Consider the following 12,598-nt stretch of genomic DNA (forward strand, 5'->3'; position numbering starts at 1 on the left):
GAGAACAAGTGCAGGCCTTTAACAATCTACAAGAAGTTCCCAAATCTTTAAAATGCCTTCTCAGCATGATCCGGGTTTTTACTAACTTGCAACCAGTTCCTGTTTTAGAAACGGAGTTCGATGCGTCCTTACAGGTCTTCAAATCCACGTTGCCACTTTTAGAGATAGCCATCTAATTTATTGGAAATGTACCACACTAGGTCAAACTAAAAGATAATTTATTCAAACTGTAATTAAAAAAAAGTATTCCACCATAAAAATAAATAGTTTTGTAGAACAGATCGACCTCATTCTTGCAGACAGAAGGCAAACAAAACCAAAACAGGTGGTAGTGGCCGTTTGTCGTAGAAATCGGGATCAACACTAAAGTCAAAGGGCCAGTGAAGCACCGCGGTCTGTGCAGGGAAAAGACTCCATCATCCAAGCAACATTTCTGTGTTTCATACCATCTTTTTTAGCAAAAAACAAGAAAGCAACAAATGAAATGAAGAAATGAAGCCTATGGCTGCCTCTCCTGCTCTAATAAGTGAACCATTGTTCCAGCCCGGTGCATGCTGGTCCTATACCTACTGACTATAACCAAAGGTGCTGTTAGCCAATTCATAAACAAACTAACAAAAGAAACTACATAAAATAAACTATATAATTAAATCAAACAAAGAAAAAGCCATCAACGTGTATACAAAATGTAATCTATATGACCAAACATCTAGAATAATTTAAAAGTGAAGCTAAAACAAGCCGCCTGGAGAGGAGTCGAGAGCTCACTGTTAAGGTATTAAAAAATGTGCTGAATCTTCAGGAGCACAAAGAGATGGACAGCTGAAAGAGAGACTCCAACTACAGGAGGAAAAGATGATTTGAAGACCACCAAAAACCTCAACGAGAAGGATCAGATCTTAGAGTCCAGTAAAAAAGCTTTGGAATCAAACGACAAATCTCTGGCCGAAAGGTTAAAGGTGGAACTGGACAAGAACAACCAGTTGGAGGCCACCTTAAAACAGGCGTTGGACAATACGAAGAGCCTGGCTGAGACGCATCTAGCCAGCAGACAGAAGTCGAGCTGCTGCACTCAAAAGTCAAAGAGATGCAAGAAGAACTGGCCAGTGAAGATCTGAGCTGCAGACTCAAGTCCAACATGGTCGACAAAGTTCTCGAAGACTTCTGTCTCGAAAAAAAAAAAAAAGGCGTCTTCAGCCAAAAGATGGCCGACAGAAAGACCGTAGTGGAGAAGGTGATCAGGAAAATGCAGGCGAAGGAGGAGAAAAAGAAAGAGGAGGAAAAGGTGAAAATAAAAAAACAGGAAAAGACGGAGACGTTTCTTTTCACCCAAAATCGCAAAAAGACACCGTGTGACGGCGACGGAAACCTGGAGGAGGCCACAGCCTATCTCTCCCCTTCCATCATCCATCCCCTCCCCGCTTTCCCCACAGACGCATGGTGACACAGTGGCTGCAGTGATTAAGTGAGCTAACACTGCAGCCTCACAGAGACACCTCCACCCTTTTCTCTGTCTGGAGTTTGAATATTCTCCCTGTGTCTCCTGGTGCTCAGGTTTCCTCACACAGAATCCAAAAATACTCACTTTAGGCTAATTGGAAACTATTATCATCTCCAATTAGTCCTAATCATGTTGGGTTTACTCCTGGTGATCATGTTTCCCCCCAAAAAAAGAATAAAAATAAACAATCAAATCAATGTTCTTTGTTCCCGCCTCTCTGATTTAATATATAGAGTATTAATACAATGATAAGACATGATGGTGACTTTAAAGAAGAAGTACTGGGAGCTGTTTAAAATGAGTTTTCATCCAGCAATGTTTTAATTGATGATGAAACCCACTGTGGTTAACATGTGGCCTGCATTACTCAGTTATTTGTCCTCATGCTTGCTGTTCTGCTGTGTGGGTTATGGAGTTATGGCTGGAGGGTAAATTATTTACCATTTTGGAAATGTCCAAAATGCTATTTTAGCTGCAACAAACACATAACTCATATGTCTCGTGGTCCTTTTTATGAAAGAATGAGTAATATGACTGGTGTGTATTCATTTATTTTTGAACAATTTGACTTTTTAAAGTTTGAAAAAAATGTCTTCACATTTGGGAGCAAGTAAAACGCATGTTCAGCTTTAGGCATTTAAATGATCATTTAAGAGACTGATTTGTTATATTTGTTCAAAGGATCTAAATCCCACAAAATATCAGTCATAATATGCAGATTTACAAAAATGTGTAGTATGCTTGCCAACCTCTGGTACAAAGGTCATATGAAAGTCCACCTTTTGTCTCTTGGTTTTCTGCTACATCCCCAGACCTGTTATGATAGACCGGGTTATTTTATTCATGTTTAAAGTGTAACAGGATAAATAGATTACCCTATATTGTCATTTGTTTAAAATAGTTTCTGACTGTGCCGCTTGTGTTTCATTGGGATCAGGTACAGTTTTCTGTACTAATCCTCCCTGTTATTGGTTAACTAGTGTTTGCAGTGAGTGCTTAAAGGACAGTGACCACATAACATTGTGTTTTCAGCTTTCCTCTCTTTTGGAGAGACTGCTCTGTTTGATCATTATTCTGCCATCCAGTGCTACCAATCTGTTTGATACAAATACTCTGGATTAAGGACCTGACAGCCACAGCCCAAAAGGTAATGTGTTTCTACCTTTTTGGAAATGTTAGATCATAAACCACAGGGACATATATCATTAGTAATTTGTTGGTATACAAATAATCAAATGTGTCACACAAATTCATATTTAAAGCAGGGTAATATCCGTGTTGAGGAAAGAGCCTAAAAGTTACATCCTCAGGCCAGAGGTATCACTCAGCCGATCATATGTCGAGAGACTCTTACACTATCAGACATGACCAACATGAGAAGGGTGAAAACATTTTAAAGGCCTTATTATTATGCATTATTGAATATAGGGTTATTTGATTCCTTACACAGTTAGATGTGAGAATCAATACCACCAGCAGGCACCTGAGTTTAGCCAAGAAGCTCGTCAATTTTATATTTTATATTTATTTAAGGGCTGCACGGTGGTGTAGTGGCTAGCACTGTCGCCTCACAGCAAGAGGGCCGTGGGTTCAATTCCTGGTCGGAGCGGTCCTTCTGTGTGGAGTTTGCATGTTCTCCCCGTGGCAGCGTGGGTTCTCTCCGGGCTCTCCGGCTTCCTCCCACAGTCCAAAGACATGCTGCAGGTTAATTGATCTCTAAATTGCCCATAGGTGTGAATGTGAGAGTGAATGGTTGTATGTCCCTACATGTGCCCTCGATGGACTGGCGGCCTGTCCAGGGTGTCCCCTGCCTTCGCCCTATGTCAGCTGGGATAGGCTCCAGCGCCCCCGCGACCCTAATGAGGATAAACGGTATTGAAAATGGATGGATGGATATTTATTTAAATACAAACATGATCAAATGTACCTGGTAAGCTCCTGGTCGTAGCTTCATATTCAACAGATTCAACATTCATTGCTGAATAACCTTGCTTTCTTGTGTTTACTTTAATTGGAGTCTTGAATAGACACATTACTTGTGTTTAATGAAGTCATGCATAGGCGAGAGATTGGATGTAATTGTTTAAACGTGAGGAAGATAAACAGAGAGGGAACAAAGAATGTACACAAGATCTCTGCCAGGATTTGTACTTGAAAGGTGACCACTGCTTTTGGTTATATTATAGGGTGGGTATCATTATTCCAGTGAAAGCCGGACACACTCACTGTATAGTGTTTTACTGCCTTGTGTATGAAATACTGCTGACTCAATCAATACCATTAAATGAATGCCTCCTTAGCGACGTCTCTTATGGTGCTGTATATGGTGCATATTGCTCTTTCATTCCATTTGGGGTAATTACTCTCATGTCTGTGCTATAAGAGACTAGATCTAGCTTAGTTAGTCTAGCTCGCTCTGTGCAGGTAACACAATCTGCCGACCAGCACCTCTTAATCTCAATAATGAGTATATTATATCTTGTTTGTTTGATTTATCACAAAAAAGGAAATACATAAACATTAAGTGGTGCTTATAGGCTATAACTAAACTAAAAACGTGACATTTTACAGAGCCAGGGTAGCTGTCAATTGATTTGTCATTTCTGGCTTAATAGTGCGTTCTATTACAGTTGTGTAAGAACAGTTCAAGTTTCTGGACACGTTGATCACTGAATAGCAATATGTGACAGTGTTGATGGAAATAGCTGAAGTCCATTCAAGAAAAACAGACCCACAATTATTGCAACACTCAGAGGATCTTTTGTTCCTTCTGATTAAGGAAGAATGACCCAACCCAAGATGGTGCTCAGCACAGTAAATATATTGAAACATTGGGAAGTGAAAGTGTTGTTCATTCAGATGCACTCACTACAGTCCTGGGATCTGTTAGCACTTGTTTATTTCCTGCTGCCTGCCCACCAGAGCTAAAGCCACCACTTTGAAGCAGATACTTCCTTTATGATTCAGATGACAACAATCAATTATTTATGTTGCCACAGTCAAACCTGGCTCCATTCAGATGATGTGATCAAACATTAAAAGTCTGCCAAGTTGGATGATGAGATGTAGGTGACAGATACACACATTTAGATTGGGTTTCATTGAAGTGGGATTCATTACTCAGCTTTTATGGATAGTAGGGTTATAAGCTATATGCCATGTGAAATATACAGTATTATTGAAGCCTGAAGGACAGAAATGACCCTTCTGTCACAATTATTACGAGCACATGGCATGGTTTCCCTTCTATACATCCCCCTAGTAGGAGTGTGTGCACAGCACAAACTGTCTGACTACACTCAAAGATGAAATGCCAATTCCAGTGATGGACTTGAAGGTATTGCTGCTAGTGGCACTGATTACACAACCCATACTGCATGAAGGATATCATTTTCATTGGAGCATGTCTTTCTGTCACCTGCCACTCAAGTCTAGTTTGTTATTTTGCCAGTTTTATGGTAAGGGCATTAGAAGAGTAAGGTCTGACGAAGGAAAAGCAGGAAAGCCACAATCATAAAATGAATGAGTCATGTTTCAAACCCAAGAGGATCAAATTAATGTGGGTGTGGCTCCATCTTTGCAACACGACTTGGAATGTATAACGAAGCAAATGTGTAGACGTGTGTGGATGTGTAAATCAAACAGGAACACAGCCTTTACTGGTTCGAGAATAGAACAGTTAAGCTCCTTGCATTGTTTTATGTAGCTATTGATCATGCCTTCTTGTACATGTTGTAATGTCAACGAAGGATCTGTGGCCCAAGGGCTGTGCTGCCAACTCACTAGGAATCCCCCGCCAGCTTCGAAAAAGCAACAACTATGATCCTTAGACACTTTAATAGGCGTGTGTGTGTGTGTGTGTGTGTGTGTGTGTGTGTGTGTGTGTGTGTGTGTGTGTGTGTGTGTGTGTGTGTGTGTGTGTGTGTGTGTGTGTGTGTGTGTGTGTGTGTGTGTGTGTGTGTGTGTGTGTGTGTGTGTGTGTGTGTGTGTGTGTGTGTGTGTGTGTGTGTGTGTGTGTGTGTGCGTGTGTGCGCGGAGCGACTGTAGGTCAGTGGTTAGCAGGTACGTCTTTCAATCAGGGGTTGGTGGTTCAATCCCTGCCCTAGTTGATGTGTCCTTGAGCAAGACACTTAACCCTGAGTTGTTCCCTGTAGCTGTGTCTACAGTGTATGAATGTAACATGATTGTAAGTCGCTTTGGATAAAAGCGTCAGCTAAATAACATTTCATGCAGTGACGGTAACTCATCCGGTTCTCTAACCATTGTCGTTCTCTACCGTCCACCTGGTTCCTTGGGAGACTTCTTGGAAGAACTAGATGTCCTCCTATCAAACTTCCAAGAAAATGGCCCCCCGCTCATCCTTCTGGGTGACTTTAACATCCAGACTGAAAAGTCATCGGACCTGCTACTCTTACTGTCTTCCTTTGCTCTCTCTCTCAGTCCTTCCCCTCCTACTCACAAAGCTGGCAACCACCTTGACTATATTTTCACCAGAAACTGCTCTACAGCTAACCTCACTGTAACTCCACTTCATGTTTCTGACCACTTCTTCATCTCGTACTCTCTCCCACTCTTTGGAACTGACAACCCTCCCACAACGGACTCTGCACCTGTCCGTCGCAACATCCGCACCCTCTCACCCTCTCACCCTCCTCTCTGGCCTCGTCTGTTCTGTCAGCCCTCCCTTCAACCGATTCCTTCGCACTCATGCAGCCTAACTTCGCCACTGACACTCTTCTCTCTACGCTGTCGTCCTCTCTTGATTCTCTCTGTCCTCTTACGACTCGAAAGGTCCGGAAGTCCTCTCCGGCTCCGTGGCTGTCCGAACCGGTGCGCGCCGAGAGAGCCACTATGCGAGCAGCGGAAAGGAAATGGCGAAAATCCAAACACACCAGCGACCTGCTCGCCTATCAATCTCTTCTCTCCTCCTTCTCTGCGTCCATCTCTGCAGCCAAAAGTCTGTTCTACCAATCCAGAATCAAATCCTCTTTATCTAACCCTAAAAAGCTCTTCTCAATTTTTTCCAACCTCCTTGACCCCCCTGGTCCCCCCCCTCCCTCCACCCTTCTACCAAGCCACTTTGTTGACTACTTTACAAAAAAGATAGACGACATACGCTCCTCATTTACTAATCCATCTTCCATAACTACACCTCCAGTAACTTCACCTTCTTCCCCCTTGTTTTCCTCTTTTATCCCCCTGTCTCCTAATCAAGTTCTTTCCTTGGTAACCTCTGCCCGCCCAACCACCTGCCCCCTTGACCCCATCCCTTCTCACATTCTCCAGTCCATTGCTCCGGACCTTCTTCCCTTTCTCACCCATCTTATTAACACCTCCCTCTTAACCGGCTGTTTCCCTAACTCTCTGAAGGAGGCAAGAGTCAACCCTCTCCTGAAGAAACCCACTCTCGACCCATCTGAAGTCAATAACTACAGACCTGTCTCTCTCCTCCCCTTCCTTTCCAAAACTCTAGAGCGAGCTATCTTTAACCAAGTCTCCTCCTTTCTTCACAGTAACAACCTTCTAGACCCCCACCAGTCTGGATTCAAGACAGGCCACTCAACAGAGATTGCCCTCCTTGCTGTCTCTGAGCAGCTTCACACTGCTAGAGCAGCCTCTCTCTCCTCTGTCCTTATCCTTCTAGACCTTTCCGCTGCCTTTGACACAGCAAACCATCAGATCCTCATGTCCTCCCTCCAGGACCTGGGTATCTCAGGCACCGCGCTCTCACTCTTCTCATCCTACCTCACCGACCGCTCTTACCGGGTAACCTGGAGAGGATCTGTGTCTGAGCCTTGTCCTCTGACTACTGGGGTCCCTCAGGGTTCAGTCCTTGGTCCTCTTCTCTTCTCTCTGTACACCAACTCTCTTGGCTCTGTCATTCGCTCGCATGGCTTCACCTACCACAGCTATGCTGACGACACCCAACTGATCCTCTCGTTTCCCCAATCCGAAACACAGGTAGCAGCACGAATCTCTGCCTGTCTGACCGACATCTCTCAGTGGATGTCTGCTCACCACCTGAAAATTAACCCGGACAAGACTGAACTTCTCCTCCTTCCAGGAAAAGGCTCTCCCACCCACAACCTAACTATTAACTTCAACAACTCAGTGGCGGCTCCGACTCCCAGGAACCTCGGAGTGACACTCGACAGTCAACTCTCCCTGACTGCCAACATTACCGCAATAACACGCTGCTGTAGGTACATGCTGTACAACATCTGGAGAATACGACCCTTCCTCACTCAGAAGGCGGCACAGGTTCTGGTCCAGGCTCTGGTCCAGGCTCTGGTCATCTCACGGCTGGACTATTGCAACTCCCTCCTGGCAGGTCTACCTGCTAATGTCATTCGACCTCTACAGCTCATCCAGAATGCAGCTGCTCGACTGGTCTTCAACCTCCCGAAATTTACCCACACTACTCCGCTCCTCCGCGACCTTCACTGGTTACCGGTGGCCGCCCGCATCCGCTTCAAAACATTGGTACTTGCGTACCGTGCTGCGAACAGATCGGGTCCGGTCTACATCCAGGACATGGTCAAACCGTACACCCCAGCCCGTTCACTTCGCTCGGCTTCTGCCAATCGGCTTGTAGCTCCTTCACTTCGAGCTAAACACTCAACAAAATCACGACTATTTGCTGTGCTGGCTCCTCATTGGTGGAACGAGCTCCCCATTGACATCAGGACAGCAGAAAGTCTCTACATCTTCCGTCGCAAACTAAAAACACATCTTTTTCGACTATACCTTGAATAGGGAGGGTAGAGCCGTAGTAGCACTCTAGTAGCACTTAAATGTCCCTTACCGATAGCACTTTGTTGTTTAGCACTTTAGTAGCACTTAAATGGCACTTACGGATAGTACTCTGTAGTTTAACGTTATTGAAGAAATTGTACTTGCTTGATTCTTGTTGTTCTGAGTTTGGACTCATGGTTTAATGCACTTATTGTAAGTCGCTTTGGATAAAAGCGTCAGCTAAATGACATGTAATGTAATGTAAATGTTATGTAATGTAATGTGTGTGTACCTATATTGGTGATTGCTTGTGTATGTATTTTATTCTCCTGGCCCCAGATGGAGAACAGTGGAGGAGCAGATTGTATTTCCTGCTTGATTCAATATTAATAGATCAGTATGCTCCTCTGCCACTCTGTGCAGGGCAAATGTGAAAGACTGCATCCCCCTCAGCAGCACCCCCTGTCCACCCTCTCTTCCCTTGGCTCTCCGCCCAACAACTGCTTATGTAGGAAACAAGGCCTTGTGAGTATCAGGGCACAAATAAAACGTAAGATCCAAGAGGAAAACTAAATTAGCAGAGTAACCTGAGCAAGAAGGCCATGTATGGATCTGCTGCCATACAACAATCTGCTGTGAGAAGCCACATGATATGTCCAAACTAGTATTGAGGTTGACATACAGGACCCATGTTTATTAAGTTTCTTATGCACATATTGAAATCAGTACTTCTATTCTTAGAAGCTTGAGCTTGATAAACACATTTGGAGGAACACCAGTGTGTGAATGTCTTCGGCCACTTCTCTACGCTGCTCTCGTTCTTACATAAGCTTGGCAGAAACATGGAGGTGACAACTCGTATTTCCTGTTTCCTGTTTTTTCTCGTAACGACAAACAGAATGTCTCATTTTAGTGATGGCAGATCGTGGTTTTACATGACACGGCACTGAAACAAGACTCTATATAAAATGGCAGGTCTTATTAACAACAGATAATTAGAGGAATTAAGGTGATTACCAGGTAAGGTATTTATGTTATCACAAAATAATATTGGTTACGTTGTCTAAAAACCTTGAACTGTTGTCTCTGTTGAGACCACGTTTGAAACATTTATCACATAGCATTTGAAGTTCTCGATTTATGTCAAGAGCGTGTTTTGTATACTTCATATACATGAAAACATTGCTTTCTCTATGCTTGTGGATGCATGCATGAGTCTGGCTGATGAGTGATTTTACAGTAGACATTAGTGTCAATTGCTCCGTTAGGTGGGTGATGCTTTTCCAACATGATCTTGGACCAATCACAATACGCATTATTATAGAATGAATACAATGTTATTTTGTATACCTTTCTACAAAATATTCATTCATCCAATTGATTCTCAATGGCAGTCAATGGGAAGTGTCCAGTGCACCCATCCTACTTTGAACCTTTAATCGTTCATACTTTTAAGAAACTCCATTAAAACGTTTAACGGATGACTACCTTTGGTTCTTTATCAGCTTAGTTCATCTTTTTTTCTTTTTTCCATAAATTCCTGTGTAAGTCGGTTTTCAGGGGCTATTCTGTTTGACCACCTGGGTTCTCTGACTTAATGATGTCCAAAACCGTAGAAACCACCTAGTTGGATACAAGTAATTCATATACACTCAACAAGTGTCCAAATTAGAGCTTGTGACAAACAGCTTATGGCTTGAGTGGATATGAACATTATCATTCTGGAAGGTATCAGAATTAATCAAAGAGTAAAGGAGCTTCTGCTTGTGTAAGTAATGTTTATCTGTTGTCCTCGAAGGCATAATTAGAGCTGAACCTTTCAGGAAACACAGCAGAGCCACCAAAGACAGTATTGGTGGTGGTGTGTTGGACGATGTACCGACTGGCAAAACAATTTAAGGTCTTTTGGGTGAAGATGTGTAACCTGTTAGGTCTTTGGATTTCTGCAAACTCAACCATCTCACCTGGACAGCCAATCAATACATAGTGCTGAAGGGTCACATACCATTGTGCTGTGGGGCAGACAGTTCAACAGGTCTACACATGCACTCCTACTACTGCTGCTGGGCAGGACCGTTTCAGATGAGTGGAGGGTGGACGTGTCTGCAATAAAACCAGAAGCCAACCCAGCGACAATGCGATGTCTAACAGCTGACGTGCAGCGGGGGAGCACCACGTGAAGGGACCCGATGAAAAGGTGCATTCATTTAAACTCTTTTAGATCAGGAGGGGGGGGGCATCGACATTCCGGGAGATACCCCATGTGACTGTGGCTGAAACGCCGTGTTGCTGTAGACCACAAAGCTGCGGCAGCTGCCGCCGCAGATAATGAGAATGTTAATGGTGGGGTTGCTTTTTTTCCTGCCAGTCTTGACGTGAACTAGAGCTGGCGAGACAGAAGGGGAAACACGCAGTCAGATAGACTACTGGAGGTCTTGTGCTTAACGTTACTGATCCAGGACACACTTCTTCTCGCGGATTTCACCAGGATGGCTTGGAGAGGAGGGAGAGCACCGTCGTTTTATCGACCAGTCCATTATCTAAACTAAGGCTGGTATTATTTCTGACCTGAGGACTCAGAAGAAAAGAAAAAGGTAATATCTACGATTAAACCAATCAATTAGAAACGACAATGAGACGCTGCTACGCCGTGTTTTAGTCGACAATGATGGTGGTTCATGTTGGTAAAACCGGTGCTCCATGACTATCCTCGTCCCGGAATACCTCAGCATTGTTCTCGTGTCAGCCTCTGGAACACTCGGTGATGTTTCATATTATTATTTATCCTACGTGTGTGGACTGTCTAGGCCACACGTTGCCGCTTGCAGCTGTACCTCAGCTCGCCTGTGGCCCCACAACCCCCGACCAGAGGCGCTGTTCCGGGCCTGCGGATCGAGGAGAACGTCCCACTCTGCCAACGTAGCATAGCGACGGGCTAAGCTAACGTAACGGTTAGCTGATGTATATCTGCTGCTCTTTCCTCGAACGCTACCGTTAGTTCGCCCGTCTGTGAATAATCTAACTGCTGGAGCAGTTGTCACGTATTCGCATTACAACGTCAGCGTAAACCGAGTTTACGTTAAACCCCATAGGTAATCTTAAATAGGTTTCCGAGGTCTAACTTTTAGCGTTGATTCGCGGGACCTCGGCGTCCCGTTATGGTTGTAACGTTAGCTCGTTAACGGAGCTCGCTCGGTGAACTAACGGTCCGCCACTAACGTTAGTTACACGTGGAAAGTAACGTTGGAGACGAAACCTTTCGACACGGCCTGAAAAACAACGCTTTTGAACCGTTTTATGAGGAAAGAATAGTGATGTTGAAGCGGACGGCCACTAAGACCCGACGTAGGGATGTGGTGAGTTAAAACGCTGCGTTTGAAGTTACCGTGGGGCCGTGTTGATGCTGCTAAACCACTTTGTTTGAGCTCGATACTTGTGTAAAGTTGTCGTCAGTGTTGGACGATGTTCTGTCGCAAGAAGACTAACGCTAGTTAATCCAGAAATGCAAAATCCACAGGAGGAAATAACCCACATGGGTTGAGTGAAGGCACGCGTATGTGCATTTGGATGAATTATTCTTGACAGTAAATACTGTTACATGTATTCCACAGGTGACTATTTTTCATTTGAGTTATTGTTTTCCGTGCCTAGACAATACTGTCTGGTAATGTTTAGGGTATTAACATGTTGCAGTTCATTTAGTCAACCTATAGATGTATTGGTTGTTAAGTTACATTTCTTTTTGCATTTTGTGTGTGAGTATTAGCGAGTTGCATTTTAACCTGGTGGCTAGCATCTGTGGAATTATGATCTGCATAATTAATGGTTTTGCAGAGGTATGACTTTGCTCAGACTCTTATTATTATTATTATTATTATTATTATTATTATTGTTTTATAGTTCCTCATTTGCACTTGCATGTAGGAGTTCTCACAATGACACAAATGGGCGCCATATGGATGTGTGTGCGCGCGTGTGTGTGTGTGTGTGTGTTTTATGCAACATCTGATACATTCTGTATTGAATGTTGGGTTTCTTTTTTAAAAATGAAAAATGTTTTTTTGCTGAAATAAAAACATCATGGATTGAAAGCAGTTGCACAATGCTGGGTTGCGGTTTATAACACTGTAGACGACTCAAGCTAGTTATCAGAGTTTGTTCAAAACATAAGCCAGGCCACACTGACACGCTGAGGACTAATGGGTTGTCTTGTCAAGTGACATGTAAACTGGATTCACTGTGTGTAATGCAGCATGCTTTTCTGGATCAATGCATGTATAATCTGGACAGTCCATATCTAGATCATCTGTGCCTAAAGCAGTTTAGAGAGGTGCGATTAATTGGATGAAGCAGTCATTTATT

At 43.6% G+C, this 12,598-nt stretch overlaps 1 protein-coding gene across 9 annotated transcripts in view; it reads left to right on the plus strand.

The window, feature by feature from the left end:
* Positions 1–9,136: 9,136 nt before the first annotated feature.
* Positions 9,137–12,598, plus strand: part of st3gal3b (ST3 beta-galactoside alpha-2,3-sialyltransferase 3b) — a 36,338-nt gene continuing 32,876 nt past the window's right edge. Inside the window, exons 1-3 of one of the 9 annotated variants that reach the window (XM_034556539.1) lie at positions 9,137–9,256; positions 10,260–10,433; positions 10,605–10,830. The gene's annotated coding sequence lies outside the window, so the exon portion shown is untranslated. Of the gene's footprint in view, positions 9,257–10,259; positions 10,434–10,459; positions 10,831–11,109; positions 11,593–11,650; positions 11,848–12,598 lie in introns of those variants that run through there. The other 8 variants (XM_034556541.1, XM_034556540.1, XM_034556543.1 and 5 more) reach the window with 8 other exon arrangements.

Source organism: Cyclopterus lumpus, chromosome 17 (genome assembly GCF_009769545.1).
Source record: "Cyclopterus lumpus isolate fCycLum1 chromosome 17, fCycLum1.pri, whole genome shotgun sequence".
Taxonomy (NCBI): Eukaryota; Metazoa; Chordata; class Actinopteri; order Perciformes; family Cyclopteridae; genus Cyclopterus; species Cyclopterus lumpus.